This window comes from Camelus dromedarius, chromosome 8 (assembly GCF_036321535.1).
Source record: "Camelus dromedarius isolate mCamDro1 chromosome 8, mCamDro1.pat, whole genome shotgun sequence".
Taxonomy (NCBI): Eukaryota; Metazoa; Chordata; class Mammalia; order Artiodactyla; family Camelidae; genus Camelus; species Camelus dromedarius.
Genome location: NC_087443.1, coordinates 3,465,294 through 3,472,171, shown reverse-complemented (window position 1 = coordinate 3,472,171; position 6,878 = coordinate 3,465,294). Strand labels below are relative to the sequence as shown.

The window sequence follows — 6,878 nt, the reverse complement described above, 5'->3', positions numbered from 1 at the left end:
AGGGGCCACCTCTCTGCCCCCAGGACAGGGTGATGGGCTGAGTTCAGCGGCTCTGGCCCAAGAGCCAGGCGGAGATCCCAGTGGAAAGATCCCAGGCCCCCACGCCCCAGAGCCCCAGGCGGGAAAGCACTCTTCTCCCTTCCTTGGCCTCCCCACCTGGCCAGGAAGGCTTTGCAATTTCCCCATCTATAAGACGGGGACAAAGAATGCTTTGTCACTCCACCTACTTCTCACGGCTGTTATGAAACAACTGTTTGCTTGGAAAACACTTTGAGCAACTTGGGTAAAGGTGCCTGTGGCTCAGATGACGCCTGCTGTATTCGATCCAGGCCAGGGAGGGCCATGCCAAGCCGTCATCCGGTCACCCGCCCGAGGGCTGGGAGGCGGGCTGGTGTCACCAAGCCTGCTGGCCGTGCTGTAGTCCCAGAATATGCTCACGAGGTGTGTGTGCATTCCTGGGACCGCCTGATCCACTGATTTCAGCAGAATATGAGCTCTCTGTGGGCCTGGACAGGGACGACCGAGCACCCAGGCTGCCCTTTTCTCAGGAAGGAGAGCTGGGTGTTACCTGGGGATAACCTCCCTGAGCTCACATGGGACGGGGCGGTGGCCTCCATGCCAACCTTGAAGGGAACAAAGGAATGCTGCCTTGGCCCTTGGCCTGGGGGGGCAGATCTCAACCTGCAGCCACTCAGCTGCCCCTCACCGGCAGCGGCGGCAGCAGCCACGGCCGCCTGTCACCATGACAACCGTCCTTGGCAACCATCACTCTGCCCCTAGCCCTGACTAGGCATTTCCCCGAGCAGCCTGAGGTAGATGATGGAGAAAGGCCGCGGTGATGGCAGTGCAAGGGGCAGCGGGCACGTCTGCCTGCAAGCCAGCAGTCCAGTCCAGCCTTGGCTTCCGCCTGGACGCTGGACTCAGCCCCACCAGGGCTCTCTCCCCATGTCAGCCACCTGGGGGCTGCTGCTTCCCTAAAGCAGGAGGCGAGGCATTTAGCAGACAGTGAACAACAGACAGCATGTATGTTTAATTATAACTCTCCCAGATAGGAAGGGCTGGCTATATACAGTATGTCTGCCTGTTACTAATTATATTTATTTTCAAACGATGGGGGATTGGGGCGGCGGCGGGGGGGGGGGATCTTCTGAAGATGAGTCAGAAAAAAAAACCCTTCTGCATTATGAAAGCAGTGGAACGTCTCCCAAGGGTGTCTGTAACATGTGGCTGTCAGTGGAAAACCTGAGCCGGGCCAGCCACACCGGTGAACACCTCGAGGGGCTCTGCTGGCCCCACATCCTTGCAAGCTGGCACCAGAGCTGCTGGAAGGCCTTCTCCCTCCCAGACAGAGCCGTCACTGGAGAGGACGGTCCTCTCCCTGCAAAGACAGGGCCATTCAGTATCTGCTGTCACCTACACTGGGAGGCAGCATTCCAGCTGAAACCCAGCAAAGGTTTATTCCCCATCAAAGGAACAGCATTCCGACCAGATGGCTGAAATGAAAAAGCTTCATCTTCAATCCACATACAGCCCATGATGTTATTAGTAACAATGCCTCCAACACCTAGAAACCCAAAATAGTCACCCCCACGGCCGGCAGAAGCTTTCTACACTTTGGAGGCGGTCAGATCACTGCGCTGTCTCGTTTCAGCCGGACGCAGGCCTCACACACATGTGCACTCACCTCCGCGTCCGCGTGTGTTCAGGGGGCCATTCATGGGCCCGTCACATCCTCCTCGCCCAAGGCTCTGGCTGGCCCTGGCCCCTCCCCACGTACACACCATGGGGTGAGGCGCCACAGGGACCCAGCGACACATCCGCCCAGGAGAGCCGTTCAAAGCCACGGTGTTCAGAGCCGGTTTTCCAATAATTGTTTTAAATAGTCACACTTGTTTTGTTTACTTTCTTCCAGGAAAGCAGCACTGTATAGGAAAAGGAGGGGAAGAGGGGGAAATGTGAGTTCATTTCCTGAGTCTTTTAAACATTTCTCTGTAGTCAGAGCACTGGAAAGCTGTGGCCAGAGGGCTGAGTGAGCTCAGAGCTGAAGCCCACGCAGGGTGCAGAGCTGTGCTTGGCCCCCCACGTGCTCTCTACAGGACATCCGCTGGGAGACAGGGTTCAGCAACCAGGCGGCGTGGGAGGCCCTGGGAGAGCAGGACCCTGGCAAAGTCTTTAAGGCCAGCTCTTTGGGGCACGCGTCTCCCTAATTTGTCCAGGCAAGTTTGAATGATTCGATTGGTTTATCCCAAAGAGAAGGCAGAAAGTGGATCTAGTGACAGATAAAGGTACCTGGGAGTCCTGGGAGCCGCCAACACTCGTCGGGGGGCTGTCACAGGTGCCATCTTCCCTGCCCCTCCGGGCAAACCCACGGAGCAGCGACGCCGTGCCCATTCCACAGGGAAGGCTCTGGAAGTTACGTGGCAAATCCGAGGGCCCCCACTCTCTCCCTAAGACTAAGCCCTCTTTCCTGAGTGGCTCTCCTAGCCCCCATCCGCTCTCCTTCAGTGCCGTAGGTGGCATCATGTGCAAAAGGCACTGTGAGGGGAAGGGGCCCCTGTCCATCTGTCCGTCAGCCCCCCTAGGATGGAAACTCCACAAGGCCCGGGGCTGGCCTCCTCGCCGGGGATCCGCGGGGCCAGCACGGAGCCGTGAAGTGAGCCCAGGCGCTCTGCCGTGCGTATTTGGTGGAGGAGTGAAGGAATGAACGAATGAACAAAAACCTCCTATCCGAAAGGAGGGAAGAAGGCCCCAGAGAGACGCATGGCAACACTGAGCATGCGCCCGTGACCAGCTGGTTCATTTTGGAACCAGCAGCAAGAGCATCACCCGCAGCAGCGCTGAGGCCCGTGGCCGGGAGGGCCTGGGGCAGCTCTGCCCTTCCTCTCAAGCTTCTGGGCAGCAGATGGGTGCTGGCACCCTGGTGGCAGATGGACATTCTGGACCTGGGAGAGCTGTACTTTATCATGACAATGGAATCAGACCCGTCAGTCCCACCAGAAAGTCCCTGAGGGGCTCCGGGATTGAAGCAGTGATCTAGTTTTCAGAGCAATGGTCCCGGTTCCCGTTTACACCAAGATTACACCCAGGCTCCAAGTGCAGGGACGCGGCCCCTGAGAAAGCCTCCCCTTGCCACACCTCACGTCCCCCACCCTCTCTTCCAGGACCCCAAGGTGGCTTCAGGGACAGTCAGACTGAAGAGAAGAAGAAAGGACAGAAGGGCACGCAGAAGACGGTGACTGCACGAGGGAGAGGCCCTCCCCTCCACCGTGCCTCCCTGATGGCTGGTTTGGTGTCTTGTCTTTTATCCCGGTTTTCTGCACAGGCACCTGTGAGTGCTGACTGGGTCCCTGGCCTTACCTTGGACACCAGCCCTGCAGGGAAACACACGCCCTGCCCTCAAAGGCTCCCAGCCCAGCGGTGATGCCCGGCAGGCAAACCCCAGTGCAGCCCACCTCGGTGCGCACAGAGACCAGCCTGGGTCTGTGCCCCTGGGCCTGCAGCTCCTCCAGGGAGATGTGAGCACCCTGGACAGTCCCAGCCTCAAACCACCAATTCCTCCCCTTCACCTCTTAATTTCTGATTCTGCTGGGTTGACATTTAGGAGACAGTGAATCCAGCCATTTTCTAAGAGAAAGAAAAGTGGAGAACTCGTAATGAATCAGCCCTAATGAGACCACACTCGACTCCCGGGTCACACAAAGTGAATGTGGAAAAGTCTCCTTCCCTCTCCTAGGTGGCCCTTTGGAGCCGGGGTGGACGTGAAAACTAGGAGCCAAGAGCCAGGACCGCCTCGTGGGCACGATGTGTAACACTGCAGAGAAGACCTGAGACTCGGGGATGGGCTGACAAGGTCTTCCTCCCACCATCAGCTCTCCCAGAGGCCATTTGGCTCCAGCGTATCATATGACTTGTTCTTAGAGTTACATTTTAACTGACAAAGTTTAACAACAACTATGACTTACGGCCTTCTAAAATTGGCAGCAGAAAAATGAACTGAGGAAGTAATGGAAAAAAACTACATGTGAAGCCACTCTGTACAATGCACAATTTCTGTTGCGTGGTGTTTTTTTTTTTTTCCTTTCCAAGCCTGTGTGTGTGTGTGTGTGTGTGTGTGTGTGTGTGTGTGTGTGTGTGTGTGTGTGTGTTTTCGAATGGTAGAAAATATTTTCCAGATACGCTGCCCTGGCGTTCCCAAGCCCATATTTATGCCAAGTTTATAAAAAGCAGCTGCAGACAGGGTTGACTGAAAGGATCGCTCTGCTGTCTGGCTTCCAGAAGGTGTCTCAGTCCTCACTCTGTCACCAGGACACAGACTTACCTCCTAAAACTCTCCAGCCTTCTGCGTCGTGCCCCTGAAGGAGGACAAGCACAGGGGCGCAGCGTTACCCGGAGGGACCCGCGGCCCTGGCTGTGCTAAGCCCTCACGTCACACTTTTGATTTGCAAGGTGATTTGTAGCATGTGCGTTATCATTTTTAGTCATTCGAAATGCGCCTGCAGACACGAAAAGGAAAGGGTTCCAAAGTGCATTTCGCAAATATCGGGATGGCTCAGGGGGGCCAGAGAGACGGGAGGCAAGCCAGTATCAGTTTCTGAATTGCTTGGAGCAGATGGTGCAGCCGCTGTGGGTAAGCCTGTGTCAGACCGCCTGCCTCTCCCAGCTGTGGGTCAGCAAGGCGGCCCTTTGCACTGGCCTGAGGCTCTCCAAGCCCCTCAGTGGTCTCACCACTGCTACCCGACAAGCTCCGGACTCCACTGGACCGCGGAAGGACATGGTCCTGGGATATCCTGAACCCAAATCCGGGCTCTCCCTGGACTGGGGCCGCGCCTGCACCACTTCCCTCCCCCACCACGGCCTTAATGGGCCCAGTAATAACCTGCTCCCTAGCTTTCCTGGGGGTGACTAATTGGTTAATCCCAGGAAGGCCCTTTGAAGATGAAAAGCTGGGTATTACTCATGGGGTTGAAGGCAGGCACCTGCCCCGTTGGGGCCTGAGTCAGCAGAGCGTGACCGTCCACCTGCGGGCGGGCTGGGCGAGCTGGCCCGGGGCCACCCTCAAGGTCAGGGTCGGCCAGCCGGAGGGGTGTGGCGGGCACACCTCTGCAGCCTGTGGGCGCTGGCCTCTCAGAGTTTGGGAACCGGGTCCCATGTGCATTTGCCCGTGGAAACAGCCTTCAAACAGCTCTGGCAAGAGGGCAGCGCACGCCGCGAATACTAGTGGAGACAGTGTTTCCCGCTTTTCTCACAGCAAATTCCTTCCCAGGTCTCCTTCCGGTGGACAGCCCGGGGGGACCTAAGGCGGGGGTGCAAGGCGGGGATGGCTGCGCTGTCTCGTCTGCCCCCCTCTCCCTTCTCCCAGGAAGAGGGAGTAGCAGCAGGAACTGGGAACCAGAGGCCAACACCAAGGGGTGGAGGCGAGGGTCGTTCAGGACCAGCCCCCCACCTACCCTTGACCGGGTGCAGGGGGACTTGGACACCGCAGCAGCTGGGAAGCCAAGAACAGAAAGCCTTTAAGCCCTGCAACCTGATGCCAAGACCCCGCCGCAGGGCCGGTTTCCTGCGCGCTGCACACCCCTGCCTCCCCCCGGGGCCCAACCGCAGCGACCCCTCCGCGCGCAGCCCCTCCGCGCGGGGCGCTGGTTCCGTCTTTCCCCTGGAGCACGGGCCACGCGGCCGAGGGACTGCAGGCAGCTCTGCGTTCTCCTTTACGTCCCCGGCTCCTTAGCAGTTTTCCACGGCCCTGTCTCCTCCTGTAGATCGCCTCGAGCCCCCTCCCCCACCCCCAAAACACCCGGCATGATACAGATCCGAAAACAGGCTGCAAGGATGCGAGCGTGCGGGGCGGGAAAGACCTCAGAGGGGCCCCTGGCGTCCGCGCGCGGCCGGGGACGGACCGGGGTCGGGGCGCAGCGGCAGGAACGGGCCGGGAAGTGATTGTGTTCTGTTCTTTGGAAAGAGGTGGGTGGAAATGACAGTTTGGAGAGGGTTAGAGCAGGGAGAGCGGTTTCAGGGGAAGCGGCCTCTTCTCTCCAGTTCTAACAGCGCCACCCAGTGGCTGCGGGGGCCGGCGCGGCGCGGCGCCTCGGGACGGCCTGCGCTGACCCCGCCGAGAGGGGAGCCGGGGGCTCTGCGAAGGCCACCTGGCTAGCTGCCAGGGGCCGGCCTCTCGCCTCTCAGCCACACAGCTTTCTCTAGACGGTCTGCAATGAGAAGGGGGGGGGAGATAGCGCCCCAAGGGTACCCGTAATAACACCAGTAGAGACAGGCGACCAAGTTCACCAGGGTCCTGTGCCGAGCATCATTTAGTCCCCCCGCCCACACACACAGGCATCGCTGGGAGGCGTTGGGACAAAAGTCACAGCCCCAAGGGAGGCACCGAAGCACAGCTCCAGCCTGAGAGGTGGTCAGCGACCAGACGACGGCTTTCTGGACCATCAGACCCTTGTCTGAGCTCAAAGGAGAGCTGAGGCTGGAACCGTGCGGTGAGGCCCCTGCAGCTAAACTTCCCGCCTGGACACGCGTCTTCGGGCATTTCACTCGTTTCAGTTATGTTTTTTGTTTTTGTTGTTGTTGTTTCCTCTGCAAATCAAAATCAATTCCCTTTAGAACTACAAAGGGATTTTGTCCTAAAAGAGGAACGTAAAGAAACAAAGGACTTTCCCAGCGGTTGTGTGTTTGGTTCCCTGGGAATGAGGGGCAGGTGGACCCAGGAGCAGTAAGAACATCCCCCAGGAGTCCGGGGTGGGTCAAGCCCTGACACGAAGCTGCTGGCTCTCATTTTTCTGTAAAAGCAGGGGCTAGAGCTGGACCCACGGTTCACAACTCAGCCTTTATCCATCTTTCATGTTTAACTCTCAGGTAAGATCTTACGTGAACAA

The 6,878-nt window shown here is 58.2% G+C and overlaps 1 long non-coding RNA gene across 1 annotated transcript; it reads right to left on the bottom strand.

Moving 5' to 3' along the window:
• Positions 1-1,067: 1,067 nt before the first annotated feature.
• On the bottom strand, positions 1,068-5,974 carry LOC116155698 (uncharacterized). Its single transcript, XR_010381811.1, has 3 exons — positions 2,290-5,974; positions 1,685-1,922; positions 1,068-1,378 (listed from the first exon to the last, which is right to left on the bottom strand). It is a non-coding gene; the product is annotated as an uncharacterized LOC116155698 (long non-coding RNA).
• Between the last annotated feature and the right edge of the window lie 904 nt (positions 5,975-6,878).